We start from the raw sequence: 13,126 nt of genomic DNA, 5'->3' as shown, positions 1-13,126 counted from the left end.
TGGCTCCATTTATAGGCCACACTCAGACCAGATAAACCCATAGATACAGAAAGCAGATTGGTGGTTGCCAGCGGCTGGAGGGAGGGAAGTGGAGGGTGACTCCTAATAGGATGGGGCTCCTTTTAGGGGTGATGAAAATGTTCTGGAATTATGTGGTGGTAGTGATTGCATAACCTTGTCAATATGTTGAAAATCCATTGAGTTGTACACTTTAATATGGTGAATTTTATGTTATATGAATTTTATCTCAATTTTTTTTCAATTGAGAAAAAAAGGCAAAAAGAGACAAAGAGGAGGAGACTTTACAAAAATGTTTAGCAAAGATTGGAGCCCAGGCCTCCTCATCTGAAGGGAGGGTCCTTCCTATTCACAGACCCTCTTGTAGAGTCATGTTTTCAGTGTCTAAAAGGACATATAGAAAACAACAAAGAAAACAAATTGTATCAAAATGAAGTTATTAAAATATTCTTCAAAAAAACCCAAATATGTGATCTAGTACCGCATGCACTGCTAGATCGGCACATTGAAGAACACTAACCAGCACCTGGTCTGAGACCTATTGTCATTTCCAAGTCAGGATGAACGTATGTGATGTTACACAACGTCTGCAACAACTGCAATGGCATATGAAATCTGTGATTTCCATTAATGACAAAATCACAGATACTAATGCTGGTTTCTTGCTGACACAATTAAGGAAACGCTAAATTTCGGTTAGAAGGTAGTGAAAATAGAAATACATGTATTTTTTCACATCTGAGATCACAGACCCTCAAATTATATACATGGGACACGTGGGGGTTCATAGACCCGGTTAAGAATCCCTATATCGCACCACTTTGGATGGTATCCAGGAAAAAGTGCAAAGGATTCAGAATATTTAATAAGCCATTGTCGTTTAAGTATGAAATTAAGGAGGGTGGTTTCCAATCTCAGCCACTGGCGAATAGCAAAAGTAACATCTAAGGAGACTTCTTGTCATTCTTTGAAGAGCGCATAATAAACTACCCGATTTAGGAGGCAGATAAGTCCCCTAAATGCAAATAGGTTTCATTGTGTTCGTGTCAACTATCAGGTTGTAGGGAATGCTAGTGTGCTGTCTGCAGAACAATCTTGAGGTTCTGTTTCCTGTGGGGGTGTTGGTTAAGTTCTGCGACACATTAGCGTGATTATTGATGTCTGCTCCAGAGCCCAGAAAGAGGAGTGGGTGACCCCCTGATCCTATTAACTCCCAACCCTAAATGCTGAGCACTTTGTCCTAGACCTGCAAGCCTATCTCTTAATGCAATCTGTGCCACCAGGAGCCTTGATTTAGCAATTCAGTCCTCAGCAATTCTACACCAAATGTGTGATGTTAACACAGAAGGTAAATTAGCCATGCAGACATTCGGTGTGGCTTTACTTTTTAAAAACAAATCCCTTTGTTTATTAGCGTGACAATATGCTACTGATGAAATGAAGCTTATTAAGAAGCTATCATTTGGAGAACGATATTAACATGCAGAAGTACTTCAGAAAACAGGATACTTCTTGTTTAAAATACTGTTAAGCTCTGCTTTTTCATTTAGTCCAGCCCTGCAGGTCCTCTCAGAACTAATCAACACTCACAGTGAAGCTTCCAGGCACCACCAACAGCCAAGGTTGTGATCTACATTATAGCCAAGAGGCCAAGTAGCTTCCCCAGCTCTGTGGCTTCCTGCCCCAGGTGCCAGGGAGTCACGACTTACCATGAAGTGGGTTTCTGGGTATCTGACCAACAGGTGCCTGCCCTCTAATCTTGGGTCTTGGTCCACTGCCTTTGGTCCTGTTCCTTTAGTTAGTGAAGGCAAGAGTGACGCAACCCAGGCCTGCAAGGGAACCTGGCTCCTGCAGCTTGGTTCTCTGAGTCGTTCTCCCCGGTACACCACACAGATGAGGTGAACGTGATGTGTACCTTCTATATGCGTGTATACGTATAAACATGTGATGTGTTTGACCTGTATGTAATATTTATCGTGTGTGTGCGTGTGTGTGTGTGTGTGTGTGTGTGTACACATCTCCACTGTCCTTCTCCCTTTGGAATTGCTTTTCCCTCACTGTTGAGGATGAGAAGGAAAAGAGTATCCAGTGAGCTGGTGGGTAGTCATCTCAATTCCTGACCCTTAGCTTTAAGTCACTTTGACTGGACAACTGACTGTGGTCTTCTCGCTTCTACTTAACCATTCTTCAGAGACTCGATTCCCCCAAATAACGTTATTCGCACTGAATTTGACTCCTGGTGCTTCCAAAGCCTGAAATGGTAGTGTGTTTTGAGATTGCCAAGAAGCTCTCATCCATCCATTTCATCTCCCTCACTTGTGAGTCTGAGGTTCCTTTGATTTTTGGCACTCTCACCAGCTTCACGAAAAGTGAGAACACCTCCTAGGATGCAGTAAGAGAGAAGAGACACAGCCTCCCGTCCTTTCTTGCTCATCCAGGGCAGACTTCACGGACTGAACACAACACTCCTTCCCGCGAACCTCGATCTGGCCTCAGAATCCTTCCAAACACAATGGAACGCCATGGAAGTCAACAGTGGAAGTCAACACGTAAGGAGGAAACCTACTCACCAACCTGACACAGAGTCCACGTCAATGAATGTGAAGGCGTGAGGTTTGCATGACTGATAACTAGCTCATCATGCACTGAAAGGCGGTGCCCCCAGCAAACACTTTAAAGTCAATGTGTGTGCTCCCTAAGCAAGCAAGTCCGATACCCCCCGCTTAAGAGCTTCTGTTAAACCACAACAAAATATTCAGCTTGTCCATTACTATGTGTGGGAGGGCCTGATGGAGAGGACGGCTGGGGAGTGAGATGTGTTGGTGCCCTGTGTGTTGGGAAGTGTACTGTTCCGCTGGCATGCCAAGCAGGCCCTGGCACAGGACAGCCCCTGTGTCTCATTCAGGGCCCTGCCTCCCAGGCCCTGGGTTTGCCCACCCCAGCCCCATGAGCCTAGGAGTGCCAGCTCTTCCATTTCCCCTAGACCTCCCCTGCCTTCTCTGAGCATCAGAGAGCCTTCTGTGAACCGAAATCCCTCCCATCTCCCCGCTGTCTTGGGAGCAGTTACAGTTTTCTAGCACGCCAGGCATTGTTTTAATCATTAGCGGTGAATGATGTTTCTTTATTACAAAATCCCCCTTCCCTCCACTTTGCTTCTCCCTTCAGAACATTCCTGACCATCCTGTCGCCCATTGGAAGGGGTGTCTTTGCTCAATAAAGATAATCCCCTTGTTGAGCAGAGGTGCTCATTTATACTTTTGTACCCAATAACCCTCTGTCATAGATGACTCTCTCGGAGCCAAGCTCTTCTCTCCAGTTCAAAACCATGCCACAGGACAGTCTCCACCCCTGCACCATAAACCTCTTGATTGTCTGATACTTCAGGTAGCAAAGGATCAGCCCCTACTGCTGAGAGCAAGTCAGGCAGTGGGGTCAGTGCCATAAACTAATGGCCTAACTTAGCCTTGCAGCCTTGTCTTCTGCACAAAAATCTTCTCCCTTTAAGTGGTAGGCTTCTCGGGACAGGGATGAAAATAAGGAATTCATCCTCTTCCTATCAGCTTTCACCCAGGCAAAGAGGGACTCTAAATGGGAATCTGAGTCTTGGCTTCAATCTTCTGGAACACAGTTTAGGCTGGGGCCTCTTGAGCCTCCTAGCTGGTAAGCCTGACTTGGGAATCTGAGAATCCATCCGTGGGGTGCAAGAAGTACAATGGTGTGCAAAGGGTGGGGTGCCACCCCCCACGCCCCGTCCCTGCCAGTCCAGAGAGCTCAAAACAATTAGCCAAAGGGATCAACTGTCTGTTTCCCAGACATGGCTTCTGGTAAAAGCTGCAGCAAAGTACAAAGGTGCCAGGCAGCTAAGAAAAACATGGATAATCCCAAATATTCACATTTCCTCAATTTCAAAGTTTTCATAGTGTCTTTCCCACGGCTGTTATTTCAATAAGAGAGGACCAGGCCATGGAAAGGGCCCTGGCTTTGGAATGAGAAGACCAGGGTTGAACGCTGGCTCCTGCACTTGCTGGTGGTGTGACCTTGACCAAGTCCTGGCCAGAGCAATCCCGTGGAACCAAAGTGCCCCACTAAAAACAGGGAACCATTAGAATGTCTTGTTCTCTGCAGTGTTACGAGGTTCCAATAGCACGATGTAGACTTGAAAGCCAATTTTGTGCTGCAATTGGCATTAGAAAAACAAGGACTTTTTCCTTTTTCTCCATCATTCAACAGCCTATGATCCTCCCGGGAGCCTCTCCCTCCAGCTCTCCTGCCTTGCTGTATCGAGCATTTGTTGGGGCCACCCAAGGCCCGGTTAGTGGGGTGCTCAGTGGGGCGGATGGGGGGTGAATTCATGATGCCTCCATCTCTCCAATGCAGATGGGTAAGGCAGCTGAAATTAATGACATTCCGAGCCACTGCAGTGCTCATCTGCTTAACAATCCAATTTCTAGGACATTTTAGAAGTTGTTAGCTGACTGCCAAAAATGAGGATCATTAAAAATAGATTCACAGCTGTTCAGGAAGCCAGAGATATAATTTTACCTTCATTATGCCTTATTGCAGATGTTATTGATTTAATCTCATTGCATTTTACTGTGTAATATCAATTCACACTGTCTTTGACTTGGAAATTAGGAACTGTATTTATTCTTCTTATTCTCATAGCATAGATATGCTGAGCCTGACAGCCACAATGACACGGGGTTCCAAGGTGGTGGCACCATTTGGGCAAGGCCTAATTGTAGGGATGCAGAGCTAATTCAGTGTATTTGCCTGAGAGAAAAATAATCTAAAGATGGGGTCACTGTGACTTTTAAGAGTGGGCCTACCCACACAAATAATGTAAATAAATGAATAAGAACACTTGGTTTGGCTTGCATGTCACTGAAAAAGTTGGTTCAATTAATCTTTCACTTTTCTGGGAATTCTTTTATCCTGAAAATTTCACATTGAAAATTGCTAGAGTGGAATTTAATCTGAAATGAATTAGTTTACATTAGGATATTGTTTCCCAAGAGGTGATTCTCAGAACATTTGTCTTGAGATACTCTATGACTTTTTTAAAAAAGGTCCAGGGTCACCTGGGAGGTTCAATCGGTTAAGTTACCTTCGGCTCAGGTCATGATCCTGAGGTCCTAGGGATCAAACCCCAAGTCTGGCTCCCTGCTCAGCAGGGAGTCGGCTTCTCCCTCTCCCTCTGCCCCTCCCCTTGTTCATGCTCTCAAATAAATTAATTAATTAAAGTCTTTAAAATAAAATATAAAATAAAAATTTTAAAAAGGTCCAGTGCTCACTTCAGGAGCACATAAACTCAAAGTGCAATGATTCAGAGATTAGCATGGGCCCCTGCCCAAGGATGACATGCAAATTCATAAAGTGTTCCATATTTTTATATAAATAAACAAATAAAATGGGTCCTAAACCCAAAAAGTCTGAGAAAGCCTGCATGTAAGTTTTTCTTTTAAGGAGTTATAATATATGGTGGCATATTAAGGGCTCCAAGCACGAAAGAAATTTGCTTACTTTGTTTAATCCAGCATTTTCTAAACTAAAGTGATGCAGAATCATTTGTTCTCCCCATCCGTTAACGTCTCTGAGTGTTAGTGTGCTGAGGAATATTGTTTGGGAATCACTGCGTTAGGATAGTACTGGAAGAAGGAAGGCCAGCTCACTGCTAGGAAGTGCAACACTGTTGTTGATCGCCTGCATGGCCGCCACCTTGAACCTAAATGAGCCATCCCTGATTTACAAAGGTTTGGTTCGTGAACTTTTTTACCTGAGTGTCTGCTGCTCCATCTCTCTCTCTTTCCCCATTCCACTGTCTCAGCCTCCAGCCTCAGGTTCCATCCCATTCACTCCTAATTTCCAGCCTCCCTACCACCCCAGGAGAACTTGCCAAGCTCACCACCACTCACAGGTGCAGAGGGGTTCAGGAAGACCCATCCCTACTCTATTTTTACTAGATTCATCCATTTCCCCAATTAAGTAGCTCTACACAAGTGAGAAAATTTGTTTGTAACGGTGTGCTCCAAAACCTATATGACATCAAGTATAAAATGATTCAAAGTTTGTCCTATTTTTTGTGACATTAATGTTTCGTGGCCTTTAGCAACTCATTTAGCCACTCTCTCTTGATGAGCCATTGGCACGGCAAGCCTAAGGACGCCCAAGAGTCTCTGTCTATATTTATAAGGGCTTAGAAAAGAGCCCCATCTTGCCAACAATGGCATTTGAAGGGGGTTCCATATGCACCATTTGGTTTGATGAGCTCACGCTGGAGGTTTTACCAACTGCAGTGGACATCGTCAAGGAGGGTGTGGCTCAAGGAGTTTTACTCCATTTCTACCTGCTACCTTGCAGACCTAATATGTTTACGTCTATGTCATTTTCTTTTATTTCATAGCAGATATTAATTACCCCTTTGATCATGATGTCCAGCATTTGCTACTAGGTGGCAGACGATGTTAAGCAACTTCATTACCATCTCTCTCTAGCCCTTCCCTGCCCTTCCGTATTGCAACTTCGCTGATTTCCCCCTCCCCAGCCAGTCCCCAGTGATGACTTAATATCACTTCTCAGGATGACGACCGTGGGCAAAAGTTTGGGCAGGGTTTAGGCCCAAACCAGGGTTCAGAGCGCAGACCTGATCTTATTTGATACTTATTCCCAATAATTACTGACTCTCCAATAACAGACAACCTATGCCTCATCCCTAGATAGTGAGCCACCCAGTGCCTGGCCTTTTACTTCTCCACATTATCCACCATGATGACTCGCACTGACTTCCTGATTACTGATTTAGCCTCTCTCAGCCAGGAAGATGGAGCCAGGGTTGGATTCAGTCTCTCCTAGACAGATTCATCACGCTGAACCTATTCTGTCCAGAGGCTGTGATTCTACAGAGCAGTCAGCTTACTCCTCCATGGACCGACTCCATTCTCACAACAATTTCAGTCTAGTAACATAGATTGAAAAGCTAGCTGGGCCTCATAACTGTACACATTGTTGTGTCACAGAAAATTCTCCAGATTTGTTTTTTTAAGCAACATAGCTTATGCACACAGGTTCAAGAGCGGTGTTTGGGGCAGACAGGTGATGCAACTATGTTTACAAACTCATAAGGTCATACGCGTTCCAACTTGAAAGACATCTTGGAGGACATTTAGAGGAACATCCTTATTTTCGTAGTTAGGAATTTGAACTCCAACGACGGGTACAACTCAGATACACAACTAATTAAATTATGCCAGAGAATTCCTTTTTACTCTAAACTCAAATGGGAGAATTCATTTTCAATTCCTTTACGGATACCAATTTTTCTTTCCAGTATTTGAGTTATGTGACATTTTAGTAGTTCTGATGTGATACAGAATTACGTCCCTTTTAAAAATCAAAGTGAAATCTCCAACAAAACTCCAAAGGATCTGAGACAAGGACAGACCACAAAGGAAAACTCAATTTGGACTCGTACGTGAATGTCCTGAAAATTAATGCAAGAGCAAAATGTAACTAAGCTGTGCGCTGCATGGAAAATGCGGTGATGAATAACTAGTTTTACTTCCCCTCGCATCCTTATATATTATATAAGCATATGCTTATATATGACAGGCACAGACATATTTAGAAAGTAATAGAAAAAGTAAAATGTTTCTTTTTGTGTCTTAAGCTACTCCACTGACTACTACCAAACAAAGGAATAAAAAAAAAAAAGAAATTAAAAACAGACATAAGGAAAACTAGCTGAGCGGCGCCACCTAGTGTCGATAATCTGAAAAAGCAGCTGCCCTTTCCTGCGCCCTCCTGTGGTAAAATTTTCCATTCCTCGGAGGCGGGAAAGCTAATTTTATAAACATTGCTTTCTTTTCTCTGCTCTGGGTGAGAGATGGAAAGAGATAGCATCTCCACACATTTTTCTTAGCAAAGTATACCTTCATTCACTATATTTAAGGCAAAAAAAAAAACACCCTCCAGAGATCCAATTTCCCGTTGATAATACAATAGTCTTCCTTTACAGATGATTTCAAGTGAACTGTACCCATTACAATTAACCTTTAATATCTGAATAATCTGAAAAGATGTAAGCCTTTCCGTTCCCATGACATTCTGTTCAACATGAAATTCTAGGAACGCCATCCCTGTATCAACATTTTAGTAATGCTCCAAAGCCAAAACAAACTTTAATCTAAAAATAAAACCAGTTTGGAGGTGACTGTGAGAGAATATGAGCCAGAAGTAAGATTCGTCTTCCTCTGTGCCTCAGTTTACCCATCTGCAACGTGGAAATCGTTCTGATTCCAGTCTACCTACCTTCCTTAGGGGTGGGGAGAGTTGCCCTTGATGGGATTACCTGAGATTGTCCATGGATGCTGTGGAAGGGTAGAGGTATAAGATTTAGACAAAACTGAGACACCTTGTTATTTTTATCGAGAGGTGAAAATGTTGGTGTTGATCTCTAATGGCACTGCTTGGGTGAAGGAAAGTACAGTGAACGAGAGAACTAGATGAACTGTACTGCTCGCATGATTTATCCTTGGATAAGTCATTTAAGTCTGGACTCTGTTCTCCGTCGGGCGTGTTTTGGCTCTAATATCCTACAGTTAGATAATGCGATTGCAATCTCCCTGCCGCTGTCCCAGCACACACCCACGTTACCTCTTATCTGGACTATTGCAATATCTTCCTAACACATCTCTCCCAGCTCCAACCCATCCGGCCAAGTAATCAAGGAAGACAGGTATTTCTAGCATAAATCTTCCTAAAGTGTAAGTCCAATCATCCCATTCCCCTGCCTAAAGGCCTGAAATGGCTCCCCCATGGCATTTTGCAGGGCAACCAGCCTTTATCAGCATTTACTCTGTGCCAGACAGTGTAATTGGTGCTTTCTGTGCCTTGTGTCATTACATCCGTGCAATGACACTTTAGATTGGCAGGACATATGCCGTTTTCACGGGGGAGGAAGCTGAAGCTCCTAGCTGTTTGGGGAACTGATTCAACTCCCAGTGAAAGAGTGAAAAGCCTGGGATGCAAATCCAGGTCTCTGGTTCCAAAATTCGTGACCATGGTGAGCAGTTAAGGTGTAGACTTGGGAACCAGAAATGCTTGGATTGGAATCCAGGCTCAGCCAAACATGGTTACACATTGTTTGACCTTTGGAAATTTCCTAACCTCCCCATGCCTCAGTTTCCTTACCTGTGAAATGGAGCTTCATAAGTGTTTTGTGTTATGATTACCGCATTTTCTCACTGAACCAGGTATGAAGTTCCTCTCTTACCATTCGAGGTTGTTTTAAACTTGGTTCCAACTGGCTTTCCTGTTATTTCTCCTACTACTTTCCTAAGACTCCATTGCTGAATTGTTCTGATCCCTCCCCAAACACACCCTCACCCCCCATACTTGCAAGTGTATTGCCTTTCCTGGTCTCTGCTTTTGCTGCTGCTGGTGACCCTTCTTTTCAGAAAGTCTGTTTCCTCCTCTCTACCGACCCCTAGTGGTCACCACGCAATGGGATTAAGGCAAGCATGTAATAAATGTTAGGGTATTAATATCAGTATCATGGTAATTGATGGTACTATTAATAATATCCTTCAAGCCCAATTCCAAAGCCACCTCTCTTGCATGAAACCTTTTCCAATCCTCATGTGAGATGTTATCCCCTTCTGAGCCACCTGATTGTTGCCTACCTACCATTTAGCACACTCTCAGGCTATGCTGACCAATGCAGTAGCTGGCAGCCACATGTGGCTATTGCCCTTGAGATGAGGCTGGTGCAAACTGAGATCTGCTATATGTGTAAGATATATCCATATCCAGAGACTCCATATAAATAAAAAGAAGTATTAAAAAGTTTCATCAGTATTTTCATTTGTAACATCTTAATTTTTGATTACATGTTGAAATGATAATATTGAACATAGGTTAAATAAAGTGTATTATCAGAATTAACTCACCTGATTCTTTTTATTTTTAATTAAAATTGCACGTATGATTTCCATTATATTGCTATCAAAGAGCACTAGTCTAAGGTACAGTTATTTTTAATAACTGTTCTGATTAGAAAATGTAGTTCATGGTCATGGTATAAAGTTGAGAAAATATAGAAAAGCACAGGGTAGAAAATGTGGTGTATCCCACCACTCTGGAAGAAACACTAATGTAAAAAAACCCCACTAATGTAAATGAGCTAGGATTTTTATTTATAAATATATTTTTTTTGGTAAAATATATTTTTTGACAAAGCCAGGATTATAACCGAAATGTTTTGTTGCCTGCCTTTTCCATTTGCCATACTGTAAATCTCTTCTACTTCATTAAATCTTCTTCAACAGCTTCATTTTTAATGGCTGCATAAGTATCCTGTTTATGGATATAACATACTCCATTAAGTCAATCTGTGAATGTGCCAGAGATCGGCTAGATGCTCACCAATCCTGTTTCCTCTTCTTGAGCACAGTGGAAGGTTATGTTTCTCAGCATCCCTTGCAGTTCATTGTGCCACGTGACTACGTCTGGTCAATAAAATGTGGTCAGGACGATGTAAGCCATGTCCAGCCCATAACAAATCCAGGCATGCCTCTTTGCTCTTTCTCTCTTCATTCATCTATAGGGTGAATGCAGGGGTCTAGATGAGGACTTTGAGGTTCTGAAAGATAGTAGAACTACAAGGTGGAAGGAGCCAAGATCCCTAAATCACTACATGAAAAGCTACCAAACAACCACCTCCAACTGTATCATGAGTGAAAAGTAAACTTGACTGTGTTAAGCCCCTCAGATTTAATATTGTTTGTTAGAACAAGCTGGTGTTAATTTCCTTAACACCTAATATTGGGCATTTGGATTACTTCTCATTTTTGCTATTATAATCTGCAGCGTTAGGATAAATTCCTAGAAATAGAATTGCAGAGTCAAAAGATATGTACATTTGTACAGCTCTTGGAAACTATTGGCAAAATGAATAAATAAATAAAACCTTTAAAAAATTATCTTCAGACTTCTTGTATTCCTTACCAGACAGAAGCCATTTGATACATTTCATTTTGATTGCTTCTAAGAATCTAGTAGTTAATGTCTATGTGTTAAATATTAAGCAAATGTGCATATGCTCAAAGTATATGTGAAAAACAAGTACTTTCAAATAATAACTCCAAAGTATAGTTTTCAGAAATTGCATGAATTGTATAGATGCCTTTAAGAAATACAAATTATAGGGTACCTGAGTGGCTCAGTGGTTGAGCTCCCCACAGGGAGCCTGCTTCTCCCTCTGCCTATGTCTCTGCCTCTCTCTGTGTGTCCCTCATAAATAATTAAATAAATAAAATCTTAAAAAAAAAGAAAAGGAACAATACAAATTATAGAAAAATGGCAGCAAGTAACATCAATATGCTTGCCTGGGAACTTCTTTTAAAAAGAAGGTGTGGTCATTTGTAATTGTCATGGTGGAGCCATGAATAGAGTCAGCCAGTTTTGGTGTATACCTTTTTTCACCATGGGTTGCTGATATGCAGTTGGCCACTTGCAATTTGTTTTGCATGCATCTTTTTGTTGTATGAATTTTACAGATGAATCTCATTGCATATATCTGTGCTAGGCATTTTTCATGTATCACAAATGGCGATTTATTTGTAACTACATTTAGTCTTCTGAAAGACATAAATATAAGATTTGGGAGTGGTGAATTGAGACTAAATAGTTTTTAAGATTTTTTCCAAATCTAAAATTCCACGAGAGGTTCTGCAAAGAGGTGAATATAATTATCTGGTGCATGGACTCTGAAATAAATCAGAGACCAGTCTGGAGGCCAAAATTTAGTCTATCAGAAGTTTAGTTTTCTAGAAGCCCAAGCAGTGACAATAGCCTATCTTTCTTCCAACCACAAACCAATATTGTTTCTTCATGTTAAAATCATTGAAATAACTCCAACCACTCATTACCCAACAATGCAATTTTATGTCCAAAGTTCTTTCAGAGGAATACTGTTTCACTTTGAGTGGAGTTGAAGTTTTCAAGTCCTCAGGATGCTGAGAACAGCAAAAACCCAGATTTTAGTCTTCCTGTAATGAAGTAATTTGCATGCTATTCTAGTAAACACTTCTGAGTATAATGAAAAAGCATGGTACTTTCTAAATAAATGGGGCCTCATGGCCCTTGATCTTATTTCTGTAAATTTTTTTAATAGTTGAAACACAATGACCACAGAGGAATGAGAAAAAAATCCTATCACATTCTTTCTTGAAGGAAATTGGAGTTATAGACAAACTGATTCCAGAACACCCCAAGATAACAAACCAGCTGCAAGGTTAAAAATATTATCTTTCTATTTGATGCTAACAAAATTGTTGGGTTTGTTTTCTGTAGCTGAATTGACCTGACTGCCTAGCTATTTAGTGTCACAAAACCACTCCTCCTTGTGGAGGATGAGGAAGGAAATAGTATCTTGTAACACAGTGTTACGTCTCTTGCACGGGTCTGAAAGAGATGGGCTGTGGGGGAAAAAGCTGCTGGCATAAGCATTTTTTTGTGTCATTTGGACTTTTTCTGTTCGTCTGTGGTTATACGGTGTCCCTTAAACTATAAAACCATTCTCTTCTCAGACTGGCCCAATGACAGGGTTCTAGGTGATATGTGACATCGACCAACTTTCTTTGCAAACTTCCTCTTTCATACTCAGTTAAGACCAAAGTTTAAAAGGGTCCCTCCGAAGGACAAGACCCCATTGGGCCAAAGATCACTGGAGCTGAAGTGTGACACATGAGTAAAATGATGTACAAAGAACAGTTATCTTATCCTCTGCTTCGACTACCTTCCACTTCTCTGTCTCTCCTCCCAGAGTAGAAGTTCTATGAACATAGGGATCTCATTCTCTGGTGCAACGTGCCCAGCATATAGAGGATGCCCACAAATATATTTTCGAAAGGTAGAGAGGTAATAGAAGAGAGCCATGAAACTCTTACTGGGGAAAATTTTTAAGAAAGAGCAAAATTGCCAGATGTCCTAACACCTGGGTGGTCAGTATTCACTGACTACTTACAATATGCTAGATGCAGCACCCAAAATAAAAACAATAGTAGAAGCAGTAAGATTCCAATAATTTTCTTGTCCGAAGCAAGTTCCT

At 41.7% G+C, this 13,126-nt stretch overlaps 1 long non-coding RNA gene and 1 other non-coding gene across 2 annotated transcripts in view; both read left to right on the top strand.

The window, feature by feature from the left end:
- The window catches only part of LOC140608844 (uncharacterized), a 177,923-nt gene that overhangs the window by 138,960 nt on the left and 25,837 nt on the right, over window positions 1–13,126 (top strand). The window lies entirely within an intron of this gene.
- Window positions 5,305–5,409, top strand: LOC140609648 (U6 spliceosomal RNA). The gene has a single exon (XR_012011401.1). It is a non-coding gene; the product is annotated as a U6 spliceosomal RNA (small nuclear RNA).

The sequence above is a fragment of the Canis lupus genome, chromosome 18 (genome assembly GCF_048164855.1).
Source record: "Canis lupus baileyi chromosome 18, mCanLup2.hap1, whole genome shotgun sequence".
NCBI classification, from domain to species: domain Eukaryota; kingdom Metazoa; phylum Chordata; class Mammalia; order Carnivora; family Canidae; genus Canis; species Canis lupus.
Note: the sequence above shows the minus strand (reverse complement) of the source record. Positions and strands in the feature narration are given on the sequence as shown.